This window comes from Oryctolagus cuniculus, chromosome 17, assembly GCF_051225735.1.
Source record: "Oryctolagus cuniculus isolate XC-2025 breed Fujian yellow rabbit chromosome 17, ASM5122573v1, whole genome shotgun sequence".
Lineage (NCBI taxonomy): Eukaryota > Metazoa > Chordata > Mammalia > Lagomorpha > Leporidae > Oryctolagus > Oryctolagus cuniculus.
The window spans coordinates 9,655,247-9,682,096 of record NC_142883.1 but is presented as its reverse complement, the minus strand read 5'-3'; the positions used below and the strand labels follow the sequence as shown (position 1 = coordinate 9,682,096).

The window sequence follows — 26,850 nt, the reverse complement described above, 5'->3', positions numbered from 1 at the left end:
TCTCATCAGAATGTCAAAAACTAAAGGATAGCAGGTTAGGACACTGATGATTTATCTGGGGTAGGTGCTGCTGTTATTACTGTTTTAATCACCCTCATTTTACAGATGAAGAAACTGGGATGCAGAATGTTTAAACAGCTTCCAATGTCACAGGATAGTAAAAGACAGTACCAACATTAATATCCAGTCTTACTTCCTCAGTATTCATTCAACAAAAATGGAGGGATGCAAAAATGGAACAACCCTCCAAATGGTAACTATGCCCAGCACTTAGAAAAGTCCCCCTAGATCTGGAGAGTAAGTTGAGCCAGATGTGATTTAGGTCCCCTGGCTGCCCACGCTCATTGGAAGGAAAGCGCATGCTAATTCCTTGCCAGGGTAATACTTGCATTGAACTCTCCAGAATTTTGAACTCCTCTAGGTTCAGAAGAGCTTGAGATTTTTATTTCTTTAGTTCCTCATGGCTGCCTTTCACATTTTTTGAAGCTCTCTTTTGACTCTGGTATTTTACATTCATCTATTCCCTTATCACTCAAGGTTCTGCCTTCTGGGCGAGCCACTGGACTACATGACTACCTTAACATTTAGTTTAACCCACTAGGACTTACTGCCAGGCAGAGTAATTTCAGACTATGTTTTTTTTTTTTTTTTCAAAGTGTGTATGCACACATATGTAAGTGATGGCAAAGAAATGTGGGAAATGGAAATCGCACTTCCTCACTTCCCCTCGGTGGCTGTCTTTTCCATATTTAGTTCTGTGAGAATGTTGTTTGTCACAGTGATATGGCACCCCTGCCTTGTGGAGCACAGCTAAAAACTCTTCAGGTGTGGCAGTTGCTTTTAGAAGCCTTTCTATAGGAAGGAGTTTAGATGAGTTTCATTTTTTCCAGTGTGTTCTAGTAACCTGGCACTATGCTAGGTACTTAGATATTTATCATTTCATTTAACTCATGTGATAGTGACAAAAGACAAACAAAAATGAAAACTAAGGGTGGGCATTGGTCACAGTGGTGAAGACCCTACTTGGGATGCCTGCACCCCAGATTGCAGTGCCTGGGTTCAAGGCCCACTCTACTTCTGAGTCCAGCTTTGTGCTAATGTGTACCAATTTCAAGTGCAGTTCTTCCATGGTATTTTTCCTGGAATACTCAAGGGGGTGTGGGAACAGCCACAGGTGCGGTGAGGGGAAGCCTCATTGGGAACCTGTAGCACAGCCTGCACTTTTTTTACCTTCTCAGATACAAGCTCTGGTTCCTGGGGTTGGGGGAAGGACTGTCTATCCTCAACTGCTTTCCTCCACTTCATCAGGGCTAATCAACTGAGGATGCTATTTCTATGGAACCGTGCTGCATAGGATAAATAATCAACAAAGGCATGTTGAATGAAACAGTGAATGAATTGAGCTATTACCAGCCATCCTGTCTCAGGTTGCATTAGCAGGCAGTCCCACTCCTTACCTGCTAAAATGTTTACAGAAAGTTCTGCTGAGAAGGCTTCCATTGCACCACTCACTGTGTCTGATAATTGGCATGCACATTTCCATAGGTTGGTTCCCAGTAACCCTGCTTGTAAATATTTGAATCACTTACTGGCAATGTTGAGTGTGTTTCTGGCCCAGGAAACCTTCCTCCTTTGTATCCCTGACTAAGTTTTCACTTAGTCAGGGTGTACTTGAATGACCTTCACACTGTACCTCTTCCAGAGGTACAGAGGCACAGAGGCACAGAGGCAGTGAGGTAATGCTGTCTCAGCTGACTGGCTGTTGCCTGCTTTATAAGATGCCAGGGGCTACCTATGTGGATTACCAGGGTGAAACTGTAGGAACAAACCAGTGTCAATGGTTAACTCAGGCTCTTGGTCTCCTGGTTTTTTTTTTTCCTTTATCATTAACTAAAGAACATTCTTACCATTGCCCAGCTGAGAGCACCCAGCTGACAGATCCTCTGTGGGGAGAGTGAATCAAGGTAAGTACTGCTCTATTTTTCTGTTATACAAAGTCCTTTGGCCTGTGGTTTCTCCTGATGCTCTCTTTCAGGTGCAGCAATGCTCTGTGTCCAGCAATGAAAATATTTATGTCATATTAAATGCAATTAAGATGATTTAATTTCTTATCCAAGTACTTTAAGTAGGAGTCAAACAATGTGTTGTATTCCTCAAGTTATCTTGAAGCTTTGGGCAAGTTGGAAAAGGAGCTCTTATGTGCCTTTGTATGTGTCAACATTCAAAAGTGACTTAATCATACGCATACCATATGAAGTACTCTATGGCTTCTTTCAAAAGCAGATCACTGTATCTGTCTGTGTATGCATTTATAAATGTGTGACTGCCAGTACTGAAAAATATGCAAGTTTATACGGCTTTATAAATAGGTTAATGTTTTACTATAGTTCCATGTAATGATATGAGGGGGAATAAAGCATCCATACTTCTAGACTTACTTTAACATAAATTGAAAGAAAAGAATTTTCCTTTTTTGTGTACATCATAATCCCTCTAAAGATGTCTTTATTCTCCTATTTTTATAATCCTAGAATTTTATCATTGAGGGTCTATTAAAAGAAGTGTGGACTTAAAAATCTTTGCTCTCTGAATGACATGGATTCGCTTCTATAAAATTGAACAATTTTCCTTGCTGGTGGATTTGGTGGAAGACGAGAACTTTTCAATAATCCAGATGAATTCTAATCATGTCATTTTACTCCTATAGAGTAAATGGTTTGAAAAATATTTAGGAAAACTAGGGCTGGTTTATTTCTGCAGAATATTACCTTACAGCCAGATAAGAGTCAGGTCCTTAAGAATAAAATAATCTATTGATGTATCTTTGCTACTTTACTATAGAAAATGTAGACTGCTGCTCTTTATGTCAGATTTTAAGTAACAAAGTAACACAAAATAGTTAAACCACACTTGTTTTGTGGAATATACTTAAGGAATTTCGGAAATTAAGCCAAGAAGGAGTTTAAAAGTGTACAATGTCCAGAGTCCAACATAAATCATGACAGAACAGAGGAAAGAATAAAAGAGTGAGAACTTGAGTAATGGAGAGATATAATCTTGTTTATTTTTAGAATAAATTATGATAAATCCAATTCAAAACAAAACCATGACAATATTTGAAATTGGAGGAAAAGATTGGAGTGGGAGAGACATTTGATACCCTATCTTAAAGAATTTTTCTATGTAAATAGTTTGACTTGAGAGAAAAGAAGAGTTTTCAAGGACATTGATAAAAAAAAAAAAAAACAACTATTTCTTCCATTATGTAGGTTAGTGGAGAGTACAACACTTGGGTTTAATTTTGTTGAAAATGAGGAATTGGTAATAGTATTCTTTGTAGGAAAAATATATATAATAGATACATGAAGTATATTTAAAGTAAATGTTTTACCCCAAAAGATCTATGCATTTTCTTTGTTAAGTTTGTAAAGACCAATCCTTGAACACATCAGTCAGCTTTTGTCTTATATGAGATTTATGCTCCAGTACTCTGTACTACTTCCTAGTCTTAGAAAAAGTGGACTCAATCTTAACATTAGAAAAGAGTCCGTGGAAAATGTCATTATTTCAAGCATCACATGGACTATAAATGTTTCTATAGCAGGGAGAGGAAATAAGCATTTAAGTGCCTCCCGTGCTGTGGATGCCTACATGTTATATTCACTGGATCTTCACCTCAATCTTGTAAAGGAGCTGTTATATTCATTTATACATGAGGCTTGGATTTTCCACTTTCTGGCTGTATATTATTGGAAAAGTCATATAACTCCTTTAAGATGCAAATTTATTCTTGTCTGAATCTGCAAACGTCTGTGTTTCCCACTGTCACAATCTATTCTAACTTTTCTAATGCACTGATCCAAAGTGCAAAGAGGAAGAGCTACACAGAGATCTCCCTCGTGTGCTCATCCTGCATGGACGTGGCTGGTGCCAATAGCCTATCCTTGTGAACCTCTGGGTGATATTCTCCATAGATACTGGTTTCAACAGATGGAGTGGCTGTAATTTACAGAGTCTATATCTCTCCAAGTGACCAAAGCCTTAGGCCTTGAGAACCTACCATGGCTGCTTTCACTGCAGTAACCAAAAGCACCCTTCTCCTAAGCACATTGACACAATCATTGGATCTGTAGTGGAGGATGTATAAATTTTGGGGAAAAAATAAACTCTAGGTCACTAACCACTGTGAGGTACTGAAATGGGTCATCCAGTCATTTGGTTGGTACTGTACTGAAGAGACATTTTCTGCTAATTTTTTCACGGATTGATCCTCTCCATAAATATTTATGTGTGATGAAGAAAGTTCTAAATCATGAGTCGATGACACATTGTGTATTCTGATGAAAGCACTCTCTTGAGGTTATAAGGCTAAGGAATTTGTCATTGAGTAGCACAGCACTTCATTTTTTTTACAGATCTTTATTGATTGCCTACCCTGTAAAAGATATTGATTAGACCTTAAGGGTATATCAATGAATAGGGAAAGACAAAGCATCTTGCCTTTGTGAAACTTAGTAGAAGTTGGGGAACACTCATTAAATAACATAAATAGATAAATATATAATATGCTTAATGGTAGTCAATGACATGGAGAGAAATAAAATGAGAGTAAGAACTGTTGGTGGGGGCAGAGTAGTGGAAATATTATACCTGTATTACTTTTCAGTTTTCTATTGTTATGTTACAAATTACCCCAAACAGTGGTTTGGAAAAACAAGCATTTGCAATCTGAGTTGTTATGACCAGGAATCCAGGCTTGTTTGGATCCTTTGGGTCTGAGTCTGCTCCATGCTACCGTCAAAGTGTTCATGAGAATTGCAAGCATCTCCAGTCTTGCCTAGGGGTGATCTTCCACTAAGTCCACTCACTGGTATTTGGCAGGATTTGGTGCCTTCATGCTCAGTTGAATGAATGTCTCCATTCTCCACTCATCACTCACTAGAGTGCTCCCTCAGTTCCTTGCTACATGAGCCTCTGTGGAACAGTTCACCATGTAACAACCGGCTTCTCTTACAGCAAGTGAGTAAGAAGGACAGGAACCACAGTCATCTTCTAATTTAATCCTGCAACTGACATTCTTTAGTTTTATTTTTTAAAAGATTGATTTGTTTATTTGAAAGCCAGAGTTACACAGAGAGGGAAGGAGAGGCAGAGAGAGAGGTCTTCCATCTGCTGGTTCACTCCCCAATTTGTTGCAACAGTTGGAGCTGTGCCAACCCAAGGCCAGGAGCCAGGAGCTTCCTCTGGGTCTCCCACATGGGTACAGGGGTCTAAGGACTTGGGCCGTCTTCTACCGCTTCCCCAGGCTATAGCAGAGAGCTGCAATGAAAGCAATGGAGCAGCTGGGAGTTGAACCGGCTCCTATATGACATGCCAGCAGTGCAGGCGGTGGCTTTGCCTACTATGCCACAGTGCCAGCCCCTAATTTTAGTTATATACCTTTAACTGGAAATGATTCTCTTAGTTGAGCTCACACTCTTATTTGTTTATTTTTTTAAATTTTATTTAAGGTATACATATTTCATGTATTTTATATATACAAATTTAGGAACATAGTAATATTTCTCACCCTACGTCCTTCCTGTCCATGCCCCCACCTTTCTTCTCCTTCTTATCCTATTCCCACTATTAATTTTTACAAAGATCTATTATTATCTGGAGATGAAGGTCATTGGAAGTCATCTTCAAAATTGCCTATAATGGATTTGCAATTATAAGCCAGCATCCCTAAACGGATGATATTTGATCCAAGACTCTGTGGTGATAAAGAGTTGAGAGATGTAAATGACCTGGAGAAGAGCAACTCAGGCAGACAGAACAGCCCTGAGGCAGGAGTACCTGTGACATTTTTAAGAACCAGCAATGAAGCCAGCGTGACTAAAGCCAAGTTGCAAGAGTGACAGTCGTCATAGCTGAGGCCCAGCGGGTATGCCATAGTTTTTATAAGATAGAGAAGATTTTGCAAGCCAGGTGTGTCAGAGAATGCTTTTGTGATGCTGACAAATACCAGAAGAGGGGGGATTTATGGGAGGTAGGGAATGTGGGTAGGAGGGTGATGAGAAGGAAGGAGAGGAAAAGGAGAGAGAGGGAGAGGAAGAAGAATATTGTGGATGACAGGCAGGACAGGCAGAGGAACAAAATACAAATGTGAGAATGAGCACAGTTAGTATGTATATTGAGTGTAAATGAAGACATGTACTTCTAGCATGCCCAGTAGAGTAAATGAAATATGTCTTATCACTGTATGTGAAGAGATAAAGATGTGCTCCCCAACAGGAGACTTATACAGGATGCACAAACCCCATTGACTGAACCAGGCTCTCTCTGGCTCATCCCAGATGCCGCTGACAGATGGGCAGCTACGAAGTAAAAGTGGATTTCTTTGGCAGTGAATTCTCCCAGTAACTCTCCTGCTTAGAATGTGCCTTCTCTTCACGTTCTGCTGAGAAGAGAGCAGTTAAGCACAGTCATCAGCTGTGGTGTCTCCAATCGGTTCCTTTGTTGGAAATCATGGTAGTGGGGACTCCAGATAAGCAGTCCTTCTGAGATACTTGCGGAAAACAAAAAATAACCCCAAATAAGAGACTTTGGGTTACAGTTTCTGTGCCCAAGGGCCCAGCTGCAGAAAAAAATAGTTTTTCTACACTCAGAAAATCATGTGCACAAGGTTCCTGTGCTGGCCCAGCTGCATCCCACCTTCTCAGCTGCTCAGCTCTGCAGACTGAGAACAGAATTCCTTAATCACCGTTTTTAGGATATTTGTGTCCTGGGCTTCATAGCTATTTTACTCCATTAAACATATGTGGGAATGACTGTTTTCCTTACAGCTGATTTTAAGTTAAAAGATGAAATCAAATTCATTCCTCTTCTTGTTCCTGTGGTTTATCTAAGATCAAGGAAGCAGATGTAAGATAGATGTATCATTTTGTTAGAGGCCTTCCCTTAGTAAACACAACTTTTTCCAGTTACCTTGACTCTGCATTTACCCCTTCCAGAAATCTGAAATTGTTCACAAGTGTAAAGAAAAAGTTATTTTTTTAAAAAAAAAGGCTGAGGATTAACCTTCTGTGCCACAGCGCTGGCCCGGCACTATAGTTTTTAATAATGCAATTTGATCAAAGAGAAAACAATGTCTTTTAATTTAGACTAAGTACAAATTATTTTAGGGGCCAGCACTGTGCCATAGTAAACTAAACCTCTACTTGCAATGCCATCCTCTCATATGGGCCACTGTTTGTGTCCCAGCTGCTGCTCTTCCAATCCAGCTCTTTGCTAATGGCATGGGAAAGCAGTGGAAGATGGCCCAAGTGCTTGGACCCCTGCACCCATGTGGGAGATCAAGAAGAAGCTCCTGACTCCTGGCTTCAGATTGGCTCAGCTCCAGCCATTGCAGCCAATGGGGGAGTGAACCAGTGGATGGAAGACCTCTCTCTGTCTCTCCATTTCTCTGTCTATAACTCTGCCCCTCAAATAAATAAATAAATAAATAAATCTTTTATTTAAAAAAAAGTCAATTATTTAGGTGAGAAACAGCACCAAATTGGGTTTGCCCAAAAACTCCACATAAAGAAGGTGACTTTCAACTTGATGTGTTCTACATATCACACTAATTCGTCTTTTCAGTTTGCTCATATAAGTACACTTTTAAAGACTCCAAATGACTTCATGGCTTTAGACTACATTTTGTAAGATTTGTTCTTTCCAGAAGTGAACAAACATTTAGTTATTATTTTATAGAAAATGGTATGTCTTACCAAACGTGACATAAGCATATACTTCATTTTGTCAAATGTTTGAAGTTAATTATATTCTAAATCAGAGCCATGTTTCTATGCAATCAAGAATCATTTGTTGAGTCCTACTGTATTACATAGTCTGGGTACAATGATAATCAAGATATTGTCCCTGCCCTGAGACTGGCAGGAAAGACAGATCTGTAAATAATTAAGGGCAGTGAGTAGTCTACTATGATCATGATATGAAATGTGCTGAGTTCCCTAAAAATTGCAGTTTTTTTCCAGGAAAGCAGGAAGGTGATCAAGTTTGTGGTAGGCTGATGTTATCCTGCTCATGACTTTGAAATTCAAAGCATTTAGACACTGAAATATTGTTTTTATCGCCAACTCTATTACAGGATTTTCCACTGGCAAAAAGTCACTCTGACAATTACCCTGAAGTTGCTGTCTTTTTCCTCCTATGGTTTGGTAACTGTGTGCATGACACAGGCTTCTCAGAGGAACAGAAGCAACAGGGTCCTTAGAGAGAAGAAAGAAGGAAAACCAGAGAGACCAGAAGCGGAAAGGGCGGTGGGGAGATGGCGAAGAGGAGGATGAGGACAAGAAAGAGGGAGAAAGAGAGAAAAGAAGGGGAGAAGGAAAGATTTATTTTGAAGAATTTATTTATGTGGTGAAGGAGCTGACAAGTTTTAATAAGGGTTTACATTGTAGTCTAGAGGCCAGATTTGCAGTCTAGAGGCTTAATTTGCAAATAAGCAAACTTAGGGGAAATTGCAGGCTTAAGAATTTCTTCCTTTGGAAAACCTGTCTTGCCTCTCAAGGCACTCTGCTGATTGGATGAGGCCCACTCATGATGAATGGTCATCTGCTTTATGCAAAGTCTACTTGGGATAACTGTTCATCACATCTAACACAGAACTTTATAGCAGCATCCAGACTGGGGTTTGATCAACCTGATGAGCCAAGTGTTGTGCCATCCAGTCTTGAGGCGTCCTAAGTTGAAAGTTGCACTTTTTACTAATTATATGAGTGTAAAATCCCACAATATTGATTGGCTTAAAAACACCATCATTTGCATGTGGACATAGATGATAATTTAATGCAGAATTTTCAGTGCAATAGATTTTTTTAAAGATTTTATTTATTTATTTGAGAGGTAGAGTTACAGACAGTGAGAGAGAGAGAGACAGAGAGAAAGGTCTTTCGTCTGTTGGTTCACTCACCGTTTGGCCACAAAGGCTGGAGCTGCGCCGATCTGAAGCAAGAGGCAGGTGCTTCTTCCTGGTCTCCCAAGTGGGTACAGGGGCCCAAGGACTTGGGCCATCTTCTACTGTTCTCCAGGCCACAGAAGAGAGCTGGATTGGAAGAGGAGAAGCCAGGACATGAACCGGAGCCCATATGGGATGCTGGTGCCACAGGCAGAGGATTAACCTTCTGTGCCACAGCGCTGGCCCGGTGCTATAGTTTTTAATAATGCAATTTGATCAAAGAGAAAACAATGTCTTTTAATTTAGACTAAGTACAATTATTTTAGGGGCAAGTGCTTTGGCATAGTACATTAAGCTGATTCTTGGGATGCTCACATCCCACATCAGACAGAATACTACCTCCATCTCTCTCTCTCTCTCTCTCTGTGTGTGTGTGTGAGAGAGAGAGAGAGAGAGAGAGAGACCCTTCTTTTTAACTAAATAAACAAAATTTTTAAAAAATTACAGTAACCTACAGTCCAACACTTTATTTAGTGGCTTTGCCTCCTCTGTCATTTAACTCACTGACTATAAAATGCATTGGGTATCATACACGCTCTACTGCATTTTTGTTTGTTTTTTTTTTTTGCATATAATGAGTCCAACCTACAAATAACTATTCACAGTAGCAGCAGTATACCAGTAGCTATAAGAAACCATAGAATAAATATGGTATACCTTTCAGTAGCATTAATTTAACTCAATAGTTGGATGGGGAGTAAGGGAAATTAAATAACTTAACTAACAAGTAATTTCAGTAACTATTTTTTGTAATTCAGGTAATAAGTCCAAGACTAGCACACAGTTCATGGAAAAATAGCAAGACTGTTGAATATTTTTGAGCTTGGGCACTTCATTTTGTTATATCCTCAGATATCTCAGGATTTTGGTAAGGATAAGGGCAATACTCTGATTTCTCTTCTACTTTGTGAGATTTTTCAATGGAAAATTTTGAGAAGCACTATTAAAGGATGATTTTATTAGACAAAATTCTTGGGTTTGGTTACTACTTGATTAGTTACTTGGCTCTGCTCCAGAAAAACATCTACTCACCTACAAACTGGACCAGGCTTTTCCCAACTGTGTGCTCTTCTAATCTCATGTGAGCCTGATCCAAACAATGGGTGATTCTGAACATTCTGTTTCTACGTTGGTAAAACAATCCAAAGTAACCTAACAAAACAAGGCACCTAATAACTGGACCACAAAAATTGTCCAGCCGATCTCCGATTCAAGGCTCTCCTAAACAGAGGGCAGCACAATAGGTCTGCAGAACAAGAACTGAACATCCTCACCAACTAGCTCCAGAAAGGCTCGCTGAGTCATCCCTGATAAACTAATTAAGTTATTAACTGACCTTTTAATGCTCTTGTAATTGGATTATTGAGTTCTATTTGTAAGTGACATGATGAAACCCTTCCTGTACTTGCAAGTGAACTTTATGAAGGTGCCAGAATGTGAGACACTATGAGTTATTCACCAGGATTGTCACATCAAGATTGCTGCTTTTGTATGTTTAACTTTTTTTTAGATTGGAATTAGGCCAAGTTGTGGGTGGCTAGATATAACACCCAAGGAGAAAGCCATGTAGCTAATTTGAGCAAATTATCTAAGACTTTATGAGTTACACATATTTAAATTAGGGCTTTATGGGAATGGAAGGTAATCTCATTTCCTTGTGACTAAACACTTATTTAATTGTATTAGATAACAACATTGAGGTCACACCATTTGTACTGAGAATTTAAAAGCTAAAGAAACATTCAGAAAAACAAAGCTGAACAAGGTAAAATTTCAAAAAACTGACCCAAACAAAACATAACATTAGCAAAATGAACTCTGCTTTGCACTCACAGCAATTAAGTACAGCAAAGTCAGAAAAATGTGTCTATGTGATACTCTGTTGGCAGAATATTCTCATGTACTTCTCCTGAACAACTGTGTCAGCTCATCCTTGTCCTTTGGGGATGTAAACAGTGGATACATTTCTCCAGTAATGCATGGAATTGGGTTTTGATATTTTGGAGCAGTTTGTATAACAGATGCAGAAGGTTACAGAGTGAACAGAGATGGCAGGTAGAGAGGGAAAAACGTCCAAAACTCAATCACCATGCCTTTGGTGTGTGAGTGGCTGTCTCTGTGTGTAAAATACACTAATTGTGCACAAAACGGTACAAGATAATTACTATAATGAGTACAGTACTGTGAACCTAATTGTTCTAGACATCAAAATACAACATTCAGGGGGCTGGCACTGTGGCACAGTGGGTTAATGCCCTGGCCTCAAATGCTGACTTCCCCTATGGGTGCCAATTCAAGACCCAGCTGCTCCACTTCCCATCCAGCTCTCTGCTATGGCCTGGTAAAGCTGCAGAAGATGGCCAAAGTCCTTGAACCCCTGCACCCATATGGGAGATCCGGAGGAAGCTCCTGGCTCCTGGCTTCAGATCGGCGCAACTCTGGCCGTTGTGTCCAACTGAGGAGTGAACCAGAGGATGGAAGACCTCTCTCTCTCTCTCTCTCTCTCTCTCTCTCTCTCTCTGCCTCTCCTCTCTCTGTAATTCTGACTTTCAAATAAACAAATAAATAAATTTAAAAAAATTAGCATTTAGTAATCATGGTGAATTCAACAGACACAATGTTATCTTTTTCTCTTTGGTTTTGTGAAATGAGCAAATGTCACCTCAATCCTTCTAAGTATGTTCCATGGTTTAGTCCATTGGGCACTAGGTATATAAAGATTATTTCATCAGTTCCTTTACTTTGGGAAAGTCAAAGTCTAGCAGATAAAGGCATTGGCAGAACAATCACAGTAACTGGGGAATCAAGGAAGTTTTATGATGGAAGTACAACATTCCTGTGTTCTAGGTTTAAAGAATAAGATTACTTGAATTGAAAGAGTCTTAACAGGTGTTGAGGAAACATAGATATTCAATCTGGCACTTGGTAAGGTTTCTTGAAGTGAATGTGGAAGCAGAATAGTAAAGCAAAGACTACAGGAGAGGGTAGGACCCAGGTCATAGCACATGCAGGAGGACATTAATATCATCATCCTTTCTATTTCCAAGTTGCTTAGAACTGCAGTCCTAAAACTGAACTCTTTTACCTCTTACTGGGATTGAATCTGGGAATGGGGGATAATTTAATAGGAAATGTGGAGAAGGCAGAAGTGATAAAAGAAGCTAATTAATGGTGTTTTTTCACTTTGTAGAAAACACTTTTGTTTAGATGGAAGGTAGGTTTTTCTAAAAACTAGAACTATCTCTAACAAAAAGTGATTATTACTTGTCAAGACTCTTCTTCCTTCTCAAGTTGCTCACTCCTTGTGCTATATTGCCCCAAATGATATTGATAGCAAAAGGAATCCCTCTAGCTCTGCTTCTGCACTCTAGGCATACTGCACTTCTCATACTTTCCAAACCTATTAGTTTCTTCCCAATGGCAAGGAACCAATGAATTCAACTTTATTTGCCTACTACCCAAAGGAATGAATCATTGTACAGCTAACTCTACAAAAGAACATGGTATATGTTTATCAGGGTTATTCTTTCTTCTGTATCTACTCATTTCCTATGCTTTATTGTCAAAAACTATATGGATATTAGTATCTCTCATGGCCCAGGCTAGCACAGAAAGAGGAAGGGAAAGGAATTCTGGTATAATTAGTCCAATTTATCTAAATTCATAGCATCCAAGTATGTACCTCTGACACTCCCATTCTGAAGAAAAACAATTAAGACATTGATTCTGATACCAAAGAGTTCACTGAAAGGTTGGAGAGAATCTTAATTCATTCAGATATGGAGAGAAATGAAGTTGTTTTGCTACAAGGATGGATTAAGAGCACTGAACTTGAACAAGTTTCAGAGTGTTAAAATTTTAATGGTTTTTCAGAAACTCATTCTGGCTATCTGATGCCAGATTGCTTTCACTTTTAAAAGCAAAACATTAGGGAATGGTTTGTTGATATTTTAATAAGTTTGGGTTCTGTAAGATTCTCTGGTCTTTGTTTTATATCATTTTGTAGAGTGGTGGTGCTGAATGGATAGCAACCAAATCTGCACACAAACCCAGATCCTACAATTCACGTAATTATGCTACTTTTCTAAGCCACCTACCACTCTTTCAATGTCTCACTTTTGTGTAGCTTATAACTCTTTTAAGCTGAGAAAACCAACAGAGATGCATTAAGAAAAAGTAGCAAAATTCCTTGACCACTCATTATATATAAATAATATGCATATTTTATATATAATATATATATACAAACACATTAAAGTTTGAGATAGGAAAAAGTACTCAAAATGTTGGGTTGGGGGTGGGTGCTGTGGCACATCCAGTTAAGCCACCACTTGGAATGCCCACATCTCTTATCAGAGCACCCGGGATCCTGTCTCAACTCTACTCTGATTCAGCTTCCGGTAGATACATGCCCTGAGAGGCAAGAGATGATGGCTTGAGTATGTGGGTTTCTATTGTCTACATGGGAGACCCATGGAGTTCCCAGCTCCTGGTTTAGGCCTGGCTCAGAACTTGCAGGCATTTGGGGAGTTTACAACCAGATGGAAGATCTCTCTATCTCTTTCTTTCAAATAAATTAAAATGAATAAACACATTTTATTGTTATGCCAAAGCTTCATCATGAAAAGTACTTGCTTAACAGTGTCATCTTCCATAGATTTTTCTTTCTATTTCATTATTAGAATGTGTTTGATCAACTTTTCACCCTAATCATCCTCAATTTTCCTTTGATCAATTTTATCTAGTTGGTAGATGCTGTGTATTTCAGACATATTTTTTTGATTCACAGAGATAGCTTCATGATAACAGCTGATCTCAACAATTCACTGAAGGATTTGTCTCTACATCCCATGTGTTCTATCTCCTAAGTCATCAAAAGGAAACATTTTGGAATCTTTCATGAACAATACAAGAGTACGTAGACAAATTTATGAAATGTTCATTTACAAATAGCAAAGAAACATGTATCATATTACAGAAGAATTTTTATTTGTAATGTATGTTTGATTTTTATTTCACAAACACAGGCTTCTAAACGCTTTCTGTATATTGTTCTAAGTGTTTTAAAAATGTTGATCTTTCAATCCTTATCACAGATTTCATTTTTACAAACAAGGAAGCAGGGACACTGAAAGGTCATATAATGTGTTGAAAGTCACACAGCTAGTAGGTGACATAGCTGAATTTGGAATTGTTTTTCTCTAAAGTATTTGTTTTAGCCTTTAATCTATGCCCTCTGAAGAAACTCAATTCCCCATAAATTCATATCTGTACTAATTTACGTTACAACATAATTTGGATTTTACAAGGAATATTCAAAAATTTTATAAAAAACAAATCTTATGAAGAAAATGTTGTGGATTTCAAAATTTGTTGACACAAAAATAAACTTATCTTTAAACTCCATTTTACCATAAACTTTTTGAAGTGGCCTCATGTACCCAACAGTCAAGAAATCTCTGTAGATAATGCAAAGTGAACTCCGAGAAATGCTCATTTTATAATAAGATAGAATCAAATCCTACCACCACTATCCTATTCTATGCTTCTTCCTGTTGATTTACTGAAGTATTCTATTTTGCACATCAAACATTTTAAATTACTCTGTCTTTCTATAGGCACTTAAAGTATAAAAACACACAATTCAGAAATAGAAAAGATATGTATATTTTATTTAATGAGTAGAATCCTAGATAGCCCAGCACAGGGGTTTTTCATTTTCAACACAGCTAATAAACACAAATAAAACTTTAACGCTGATCATTAATGATTGCACGTCATTGAACAAGTTTAATATCTAATCTAAGGATATAATGTTTCATTGTTGGGGAAAATGCAATCATTCTTTATGGTCCTAATAACATACGGAATTTTGTTGACTTTAATATCAAATATTGAACAGTGACATAATTTGTTTGTGCAGGAAATTGTAGCTAAAAATAGAGCTCAATGAACCTCCACAGCTTTTTTAGTATAGAATAGAAAGTCTCTCCTTAATTAATTCAAGACAATTATTAATATGTGAGTATTAGTTTTTAATTAGAAATTATGTCTGATGACAAGGAGATATTTACAATGAGAGCTTGCATGAGAAAGTAGAAGCAATTCAAATTTTATTCTTTATTTCAATTACTTAATAAAGAGTAGTCATGATATGAAGTCACCTATAAAATATTGTTTGCCATTTACTGCACAGCAAATCTTGTATTTCATTGGTTCAAAGCATATGTTACTAGTGAATTAAAATTTACACCTTCAGAGAGAACATCAAGCAAAAAGCCAGTAATCAGTACAAGAAAATTTTATTTTAAGTGTAAAATATTTTCAGTATTCTGTGATAGAAAGAAAATCACACTGCCTAAAGAAGAAAACTATTAGCACTAAATTTGTATGGTTAAAAAATAATTACATCAAAATGATTACCTATTGATAAATTTTCAACATTCGTTAAAAGAATTCCTCTTTAAGAAAGAAATGGCATGTATGCACTTTAAATTATAAAAATACACTATGGGAAAAAATCTGGCAATTTCCCCACCCTAAAAAACTATTAGTGCATTCATCTTGAGATGAATGAACTTCTGAAGTTTCTAATAAACTTCTTTGTTGTGTTTGGCATTTCCTTTTACGTAGTCTCAGCTTTTAAACCAAAGATTAGATCACTCTCTGGTGTATTTTTGTTTTTCTTGTTTTGTTCATCTTCTTCTCTGATTTGGTTCCTAAAGAAAAGAACAAACAACATTTGTTGTAGTACTTTGAGGCTAAGCAAAATCTTTTACATCAATTGTCACATTTTAGCTTTAAAACAATTAAATGACAGTAGTGAAAGTTTAATAGTAGGACTCTTTTTGCAGTGATGAAAACACAAGTGATTAGGTAAATTAAATGAGGTGCTAGTACATGGCAGATACAGGAGTTCAGACCCCAAGTTTTTGATTTGAGTATCTGTTTCTCTTGGGTTCACCATCTCATCGCTATAAGCTACTGCTTTTCTCTTCTATTCCAGTAGAGAAGTCCTCAAATGCCTTTTCAGTGTCGCTTCAAAATGTGTTTTAGAATCATGCAGACCTAGCTCCTAATCTAGACTTTACCACTTCTGAGCTGTGTGGTTTTCAAAGTGTGGTCTGGATCTAGCAGTGTCAGCATCACCTGGGAACCTCTAAGAAACAGGCATGCTCAGGTTGCAGGTGCAACCTGATTTCTTAGTAATTCTGGACATAGCCTCTTGCAAATCTGTTTACAAATCCCCCCGCTGATCCTGGTATCCATTCGTGCTTGGAAACCACTGATCTAGGCCAAGGCAGTTTACCACTATAAAACTTCTGTTTTTATCTTTAAGTTGGGTCCATGAGACACACAGTATAAACCTCATAGTAGGGCTGGAATAATGAACCTGAAGCAACTAACACATGTAATGTACTTCAAAAATGGAAACATTCCTGGACGATTGAAATTTCTTGGCAGAGTAATTTCAAATCATTCATTTAAATGGTTCTCTATGGGAAAAGAAGCAAAAGGTTCACCTTTCCTGGGTGGGCAGCACTATTTTTAAACTTGGTAGACATAAATAATTCTACTGGTGGGAAACTTACGGGTACACTTTGGCTACATGAATATTTCAAAAAGTTTGTACAAAATGAAATTCAAAGATAAATTTATTTTCATACAAAAAAACTTGAAATCTATGCCTACAAAAATGCTCAAAAAGTCTATGAAAATATATATTACGAAAAAAAGATACATTTTTACACCAAAATAGACAGCTCTCAATTCCATTCTCCACAAAGTTTTTGAAATACTCTTATATATTCAAGGTGGTCAGTGACAGTCACTGAAAATAAAGTAAATGGAAATTGGGGAGAAAAGGGTACGCTACTATACTATTGGTGGGAATGCAAATTGGTACAACCCTTGGTACAACAGTATGGAGATTCCTCAGATCATAAAAGTGGATCTACCACTCCTGGGAATATATTCAAAGCAAGTGAAATCAGCATATTGAAGAGATATTTGCAATCTCATGTTTATAGCAGCTTAACCCTCTCTTTTTAAAATTTTATGTATACAAGCCGGTGCCGCGGCTCACTAGGCTAATCCTCCGCCTAACGGCGCCGGCACACCGGGTTCTAGTCCCGGTTGGGGCGCCGGATTCTGTCCCGGTTGCCCCTCTTCCAGGCCAGCTCTCTGCTGTGGCCAGGGAGTGAAGTGGAGGATGGCCCAGGTGCCTGGGCCCTGCACCCCATGGGAGACCAGGAAAAGCACCTGGCTCCTGGCTCCTGCTATTGGATCAGCGCGGTGCGCTGGCCGCAGCGCGCCTGCCGCGGTGGCCATTGGAGGGTGAACCAACGGCAAAGGAAGACCTTTCTCTCTGTCTCTCTCTCTCTCACTGTCCACTCTGCCTGTCCAAAAATAATAAAAAAAAATTTTATGTGTACAAATTTCATGCATTTCATAATTACAGATTTAGAAACATAGTGATACTTCCCACCCTACCCTCCCTCCTGCCCACATTCCCACCCTTCTTCCTCCTCCCTCTCCTATACCCATTCTTAATTTTTACAAAGATTCATTTTCACTTTACCTTATACTCATAAGATTAACACTACACTAAGTATAAGTAAAACATTCAACAAATATATAGTGTATGAAGAAAAAACACTGTTCTTCAATAGTAGAGACAAGGGCTGTAAGCAATCATTGAATCTCAAAATGTCAATTTCACTCCACAATTCTCAATAGCAAAAATGTCCATCAATTGCTGATTGGATAAAGAAAACGTGGTATTTATAAACAATGGAATATTACTCAGCCATAAAAAGTGAAAACCTCATATGTGTAACAAAATGGATGGATGTGGAGATCATTATGAAATAAACCAGACCCAGAAATCCAAATATCATGTAATTTCTCTTGTTTGTGGATGTTCATATGTAGAGTACAAAAATTGTATAGTTGTCATATCATTTGGCATATAGTTATAAATATTGCCTCACTGAATTTACCATGTACATGACAAAATACCCTTTTTCCAAAGTTATGATCATAATAATAAATCTCTCACAGTATGATATTAATAACTACTTTTAAGAAAAAATAATATTTGTTTATTATATAATATTTACAAATGGGGCCGGCGCCGCAGCTCACTAGGCTAATCCTCTGCCAGCGGCACTGGCACCCCGGGTTCTAGTCCCAGCTGGGGCGCTGGTTCTGTCCCAGTTGCTCCTGTTCCAGTCCAGCTCTCTGCTGTGGCCCAGGAGGGCAGTGGAGGATGGCCCAAGTGCTTGGGCCCTGCACCCGCATGGGAAACCAAGAGGAAGCGTCTGCCTCCTGGCTTCAGATCAGTGCAGCACGCCGACTGTAGCGGCCATTTGGGGGGTGAACCAACAGAAGGAAGACCTTTCTGTCTGTCTGTCTCTCTCACTGTCTAACTCTGCCTGTCAAAAAAAAAAAATTACAAATGAAGTGAATGTGGTAGAATGTGGAAAAATGATAAAACTAAAAGAAATAAATTTATGAAAAAAGAAGTCAAATGAAGCAAATGAAGTCAAGTTAAGTTTTTTTTAATCCAGGAATTTTAGCAATATATTGGAGAGTACACGACCACTTATCTGCCACCATCATTTTGTTTGTTGTTCATGTATGTTATTCTGGCTGTTGTATCACAGTAGTTTTACGCAATGGCCAGTTCTTGTCCCAGGGTTTAAATTATTTAAAATGTGTATATCTGACTATTGTACAGTAGGTTAAAAGTCCTCAATTTAAAAAGTTTATATATTGAACAAAAAGACTCAATTAAATATTTTTACAAATCTTTTTTCACCAAGACATTTCAGAATTTTATTCTGTTGTCATTTTAAAGCAGCTGCTTTGTCCCCATGGTGCTATAAGAAGGACAGAGGTGTGCACAGGAAATCAAGCCAATTTCTCCTTCAGATCCCCATTTTTGTCCTCTTCTTGGACCTACAAAAATCTTCAGAACTGCAGAAGATGTTAAATACCTTCTGTATGCCAAGCACTGTGCTGTATGCTTGGGGCCACCCTCCCCTCATTTATCCGGTCTTTTAATGGAGTCTGTTCTATAACACAATTAAGAGGCAGGGGTGGTCTAAGCACCAGTATTCTCCACCTGAGCTTTTTTTTTTTTTTTTTTTTTTTCCCAGATTGCGTTAGGAATTGTGTCTCGTTTCCGTGTTGTAAACTGCTAGGAAGCAGAAGTGTGCTTGCTTCCATGCAACTCTCAGAATGCCCAGATTCGTAATGCAAGAAGGGAACAACCACCCGAAGTCCTTTTTGATTTATTTGTTTCAAAAATTGGGTTTCTGACTCGGAGGAGCCAGTGGGAAAAACGTAATGCCTTAAGTTCCTGAAGTGTAAAACTACAGGGTTTCTGTAATTGTGGCAGTCTATAACCCAAGGACACACTCTTAAATAAGCTTAACTGACTGGGAAGGAGCAAAAATATTTAGCTATAAACTAGACTAACAACCACATGTAACATTTTTCGAAAGGTTAACACATCTCTGTTTACGAAATACACATGTAGATAAAAAGAGTAAAAGGAAGTCACTCCAATATTTACAGAGAACACAGCTCTGACTAACTGAAGCTCTAATTACATCACACTTGGGGTAAAGGCAGAATGGGAGACTGCTTCAGTACTCCCTGACCCTAGCAATAACTGCTGACATCACCCTGGGTCTGGTACTGAATTCTGCACGGGTGTTTTCAACAAGGAGACCTTGACAGGGGAACTGGTAGAAGCCACTTCTGTCCAGCCTCAGCTGCCTCATTGCTCCACAAGAATGCTGTTCAATCATTTGTCCAAGCATTCATGCTCCAGGCTCTGCCTCGGATTTAATCACTGACTTATCTTCCTGCCCAAGAATTTGTGCTGGTACAACAGAGCAACCTGATCTGGGCACAGCCTGCTGCTTCTGCTTCTGTCCAAGGGGTCAGGGGTAGAAAGGCTGATGCAGTGATTTTATAATTGAATGGGGGTGATTGTTCTGGGCTGTTGTTTTCTTTTTCCCCTTTAAAGAGAATTCTACAGGTTTGAAAGCTCTAAGAGGAAAGTCTACCTAAAAACATTGTTGGCCATCTTACAAACCTTTACCTAGTAGAAAACAGATGATCTTTGTTACATGTCTGCAGGATAAAATTGCATTCTGTATTTGGGTAATGCAGGTCAATGAAAATACGAGGACATTATTTTCCTAGGGACTTTTCTGGCCTGAATTAGGGATTTCATTCAGGCACATAGCTCTACTTTCAGACTGAGTTACCAATTCATTGGGTACATTTAATGTATTCATAAGAAAAACACTTAAAGTCTGTAACTGTTGTTTTGAATTACCAGGCCCTACACCTTCTCATTAGTATTCTGTGATTGATATACCCAGGTGACTAGGAATGTGTTCCTGCATAATTTTGCTATCCCTTTTAGACACAGCACCTGTAAAATGCAAATGTCTTCATTTTGCTTAACTCATTTCCTCAGAAATAACAGGTGGCTACTGCAGCAGGCATTGTGGTGCAGCAAGTTAAGGACCACTTGGGACATCTACATGTGTATTGAGTTCAAATCCCAGTTACTCCACTTCTGATCCAGCTTCCTGCTCATGAGACCCCGGGAGGCAGCACATGATGTCTGAGTGAATAGGCCCCTGTCACCTGTTTGGAGACCTGTATGGAGCTCAAGACACCTGGCTTCGGCTTGGCCCAGCACTGTATGTTGCAGGCATTTGCAAAGTGAACCAACAGGTGGAAGATCTCTGTCTGTCTCTCTCTCTGCCTATCAAGTAGGTGGAAATAAAATAAACATCTTAAAAATAGTAAGTGTTAGGGCTGGCACTGTGACATAGTGAGCAAAACTGCCACCTGCAGTGCCAGCATTCCATTTGGGCACTGGTTCAAGTCCTGGCTGGCCCTCTTCTGATCCAGCTCCCTGCTAATGCACCTGGAACAGCAATGGAAGACAGTCCAAGTCCTTGGGCCCCTTAACCCACATGAGTCACAGGGAAGACGTTTCTGGCTCCTAGGGTAATATCAGCCCAGCTCCAGCAGTTGTGGTCATTTGGGGAGTGAATCAGCAGATGGAAGATCTGTCTCTCTCTCTCTCTCTCTCTGTCTGCCCCTGTCTCTCTAATTCCCTCTTTCAAATAAATTAAATACAAAACTGTGAAGTGTCTACTATTGCAGGGCATTCATAGACAATTAGGTGCTGTTGTGCTTGATCTGAGCCTATTCCCTTGAGTCATCCAGATGCTCTATTCCATCAAGACTGTTGAAAAGCTTTCCAAATCCTTAACCAGGAAGTAGAATGCTTTCAGTTTGGATCCAGTGTCATATTTTAGCCTTCGCTGCTGCCACATCTCTTAGGTGACTCCAGCTTTCCGATTTTATAAAAATGTCTTCTTCCCTCCCATCTGTTAGAATATAATTCCCCTTCCAAATGATTCACCCATCTAAGCATGTCTTTCAGAGTTATAGCCAAACCTGCTTTTGACATCATGTCTTCCCAGATGAATTAAGCAAGGTGTATGTCCTCCACTGAGTTCATTCATGGTATCTACTTCCCTTCCTGTTAATACTATATTCTCTTGTGACCATCTGCCACTCATTTGACTGTTATCTAAAGTAAAACCAAAATGAAAATACAATTTAGACGATAAGATAGTTTCTATTGTTTGAACCTTGTCTTTAAATTGCTTACTAACTTCCTGTGTACACAGATCACTTCTGAAAACTTGAATTTTCTAACATCATTACCTTCCTTCAGTATAATGGGGAAGTCTAATGAATCACATTTATTTCTTTGGGGTAAAGAATAAAAAATAAGACCTAGGAATGACATATAATAGGATTTTCTAATTGACAGCATATGCGGCAAACAAGTTGAAAACATGCAGTATTCATTTGGAGCCCTTCTTTCTCTCAAGAAACCTAACCCCAGTATACACTAAAACACACGTGTACACACTATCATAGACACACACACACACACGCACACACACACTGCCCTCCTCCTGATGCTTTTATTCCATCTGTTCTGCAGTTTGCAAGACTAGTTCTCTGCAATTGTCCCAGAGGGGTGTTGAGTCCCTACTGTTACTCAGCAGGGCATTAGTAGACACTTAGAGGCTGCTGTGCTTGAGCTGAGCCTATCCCCTCGAATCGTCCAGATGCCCCACTCTATCAAGACTCTCCTCTCCTTTATTCACCTTTCTATGCGATATATTCATTTAACTTGAGGGTTGAGGGACATCAATCTTTCAATGAATTGATGTCAAGTGTGTAGCAGAGAACTTCAGAAGGTTCATGGAAAATGAAATTAAAGGTATCTTTCAGTGAAAAAAACTTTTGAAAATTATATACAATTGTCTTCAAAAATTCATGGAAATGAATATTGGAAAAAATTATCTGTGGATTTCAAAAATTTTTGCTTTAAAATAAACTTTAATTCTGTTTTTTCACAAAGTCTTTTGAATTACCCTTTTACTACATCAGCCTTGATGAGAGATGAAATTTAGGGTAGGTAGGAAAGAATGTTATATGCATGATTCACAAACCAGAACAATGAATAATATAAAAAATTCAAAATTTGTTCTTCAGTATAAATTATATAATTCTAAAATATCTCCCTAGAAACACATTGGGATGAACAATAGCAAACCTTTTATTTTTAATTTTATTGTTTTAATCATTTTATTCATCTTAGTTTTCATATAGGATCAAAATAACTTAACTTCTATCAGGTATGCTTTTGCTACCATTAGCCTGCATATTCAGAATGTGGAATAAACTATTGGTTTATTCCCCAGAAAGACATATCCAGTGATCAGTAGAAAGTGTATAAGGTCAAAGAGCAATATCTTAACATTTCCATCACCTCTTTATAATGTGACATCTTAAGACTAAGCCAAATACCTAGAGTCATATTTGTGGAAAACAAACCCAGAGTATGAGTTACATACTTGGACATCTAGTTCTACAGTTGGAAGTAATTAAAATATGTACTAGTCAATCATATTATAAAGGTTTTCCAGAGAAACAGACACAGTAGGATAGATCGGTGAATGAATGGATGGATAGGTACGTAGATAGGTAGGTAGGTGGATTGACAGACGGATAAGATAAAGAGGAGATTTATTATGGAAACTGACTCATGCAATTATGGAAGCCAGGAATTCCCAGGGTACACCATCTGCTGCTTGAGAGTTAGGCAGGCCGGTGAGTAATTCAGTCTGATTCCAATGGCCTTAGAACCAGGGCAGCCATTAGTGAAATATTTAATCTGAGTCCAAAGCCTTAAGAACCTGGAGCTCTGATGTATGGAAGCAAGAGAAGAGGGGTTTCTTAGCTCTAGAATAGAGAGTGAATTCACTTTTTCTCCATTTTCTTATTTGTCCAGTCCTGAATGGATTGGATGAAGCCCACTCACATTGGTGAAGATGATCTTTTCCATCAGTTGACTAATACAAAGGCTAATATCTTCTGGGAACATTCTCACAAACAACTGGAATGCTTTATCAGCTAAGCACCCTTTAGCCCAGTCAAGTTGATGAACTAAAAGTAATCATTACACCCATCAATCTGCAAAGGTTGAAAGGTAGTAAAAGATTCTTCAGAAAGGAAGGGGTAGATGGAATAAAATTTTAAAAATGTAAAATAGCCTTTCAAATTCAAATGTGGATGCCATACTAGTTTCCTAAGGCTGGTATAACAAAGTACAACAAACTGGATGGCTTAAGAAAGGAGAATTTCTTTTTCAATATTTATTTCCGTTTATTTATTCAGTTTCATCTACTTGAAAGGCAAAATGACACAGAAAGAAAGAGAGAGAGAGAGAGAGAGGATATCTGCCATCTTTTAGTTCACTTCCCAAATACCCACAATAATCAGGCCTGGGCCAGTTCAGAACCAGGAGTCTGGAGCAACATTTAGGTCTCGTACATGGGTGACAGGGGTCCAAGCAGTTGAGCTGTCTTTGCTGTCTCCTGGGATGCACATTAGCAGGAAGCTGAATCAGAAATGGAGGTGCAGAAACTCCAACCAGCACTTCGTCATGAGAGGCAGACATTCTAAGCAGCAGCTTTACCTGCTGCACCACCCACAATGCCCACCCCAGAAGTTTATTTTTTGAGAATTTAGGAGATGAGAAATCTAATCCGGGTGTTGATGGGGTCATTCCTCCTCTGGATGGTCCTTTACACCTTCTGGCGTCAGGTAGCTGCAGCTATTTCTTGGTTTTTGGTCGCTTAACTCCAATCTCTGCATCCAACTTATTGTGGCCTTCTCTGTGTCCAGATTTTTTTTACAAGGATACCGGGCACATTGGATTGAGGCCCCACACCATTGGCATGATCGTACCTTAATTACATTTACAAAGATCCATTTCCACATTCAACCTGTAAAAGATGGTGATGCAGACGGGAGACTCAACATGTTCCTCAGTAAAGAAATGCCATGAAATGAAGAAGGAATTTGCATTCATTTCCATTCTAATAATTCTTTTTTTCCGTTCTTGGGTTTTCTGAGTTCTTGGATTTTATGGGATGCAAGACAAAAACACTTGTTTACTTATTTATTGTATGACTCTTATTAGCATGCTGACCACCGTTCTGTAACTTGTCACTACTATTTGAATTTGACTAGATGGCAGTAAGTAGGCAATCTTAGTACGTATAATAAATGAAATGGAAGAACAAGTCTCACAAGAGAAAGACCAAATAAAAAGAAAAAAAAAAAGGAACAATTAACCGTGGATTTGGATAAAGGTGAAAGACATACCACATTCTCAAAAATAGTTATCCCATAAACATGGAGAAAATTGGGATTTGGATATTGACGCAACAGCTCTGACTCAGGTTTTCTTCCATAACTTCTCTTAGGTCCCAGCCAGCCCTGTGTTCCGAAGCTTCCTCTATATTTTCCAGACTTCCTAGCCTAAAGAGAAATAACAATAGGAACATTTGCATTTACTTAAGGCTTTGGAAAAAGTCAAAGTGAAAATAAAAGAAACCGTAAGAAGTGTCTCTGTGGAATAACTAACTCACTTATTTTGGCCAAGACTACCTTTTGGTCCTTATTTTCATGGCAGCAATAGCAATATTCTCAGGCGGTGAAGGGAGTTAGTGGTTGGAAAAGTAGGAATATCAGTTGAATATTCTATGAGAAAACATGTTCTAGCTGAAAAGATTATTGATTAGTCAGTCAGAGTTGCATTTGTTAATTTGAAGTTGAAAGAATTTGAGTGGCTAGCATTAAGTGAAAGTGTGTATTGTATAGTCAGATGCCTTCTGGATTGAAAAGTTAGGCTAGTAAGATATTTAAATCACAGCCGGCGCCGCAGCTCACTAGGCTAATCCTCCGCCTTGCGGCACCGGCACACCGGGTTCTAGTCCCGGTTGGGGCGCTGGGTTCTGTCCCTGTTGCCCATCTTCCAGGCCAGCTCTCTGCTGTGGCCAGGGAGTGCAATGGAGGATGGCCCTGGTACTTAGGCCCTGCACCCCATGGGAGACCAGGATAAGTACCTGGCTCCTGCCATCGGATCAGCGCGGTGCGCCAGCCGCAGCGCGCCAGCCGCAGCACGCCAGCCGCAGCAGCCACTGGAGGGTGAACCAATGGCAAAAGGAAGACCTTTCTCTCTGTCTCTCTCTCACTGTCCACTCTGCCTGTCAAAAAAGAAAAAAAAAAAGATATTTAAATCACTATAACAATCCAATGACTCAATAAAGGAATAAGGAAGAGAAATACAACCAGCAAACAAGGTGGCAGACATAGTAAAATACTTTTATGTAACATCTTTGTGTTTTAAATAAATTATAATTGATAGATTTAACAAGATTGAAATGTATTATACCAATGTCCCCATAGATACTACAAGAAGTCACACTTGAAAGTAAATACTAAGTAGGAACAATGTCATGTTTCCTGAACATGGTGCTTATGACTTGCCACAGGTTACCAGTTCCAAGAGATAGCAGAAAATATTGCTCCCAAAATCCTTGTATTGGCATAGAATTTGTCCACAGAAAATTGTCATCACTGAGCATTTGTTACAGTAGTTTTCACTGAGATCAGAAAGATTTGGGGCCAGCTTTGTGGCACAGCAAGTAAAGCCACTGCCTGTGATGCCGGCATCCTGCATGGGTGCCAGTTTGTGTTCTACCTAATGTGCCCCAACTAATGATCTGGGAAAAGCAGTGGAAGATGACCCAAGTGCTTGGGTCCCTGTGACACACATGAGAGTCCTGAAAGAAGTTACTGGCTCTAGCTTTGGCCTGACTCATCCCTGGTCAGTGCAGCCATCTGGGGAGTGAACCCCAGATGGAAGATCTCTCTCTCTCTACTTTTTTTTTTCCTATAACTGACTTTCACATAAATAAATAAAAACTTTTAAAGAGAATATCAGAAAGATTCGATTATAATTACATTCAATACTTGTTTTTTTTTTTTTGCTTTTGGCAGCTTCTGAATAATTTATTTTTTGTTTTATTCACAAATAAATAAATTTATAAGTATTTGTTGGAGGCTATATGTTCAAGAAGTATATATGTGTAAAGTAGCTGTGTCATACTTCGTTTGCCACCATATTGTGCTGTTTACTTGAGAGGCTGAATGATGGTCAGACAAAACAACTTGGACCCACAGTTCCTTTCTTTCTTTTTTAATAATTTATTTGTTTGAAAGTCAGAGTTAAAGGCCGAAAGAGGGAAAGACAGAGAGAGAGAGAGATCTTCAGTCCACTGGTTCATTCCCCAAAAGGCCCCAACAGCCAGGGCTGAACCAGGCCAAAGCCAGGATCCAGGACTTCATCTGGGTTGCCCACGTGGATGGCAGAG

General features: G+C 38.8%; 1 protein-coding gene across 2 annotated transcripts in view; it reads left to right on the top strand.

Moving 5' to 3' along the window:
• Window positions 1-510: 510 nt before the first annotated feature.
• Window positions 511-26,850, top strand: part of KCNJ16 (potassium inwardly rectifying channel subfamily J member 16) — a 63,131-nt gene continuing 36,791 nt past the window's right edge. The window contains exons 1-2 of one of the 2 annotated variants that reach the window (XM_008271761.5): window positions 511-1,964; window positions 13,794-13,918. The gene's annotated coding sequence lies outside the window, so the exon portion shown is untranslated. The remainder of the gene's footprint in view (window positions 1,965-13,793; window positions 13,919-26,850) is intronic. The other variant, XM_008271760.5, reaches the window with a different exon arrangement.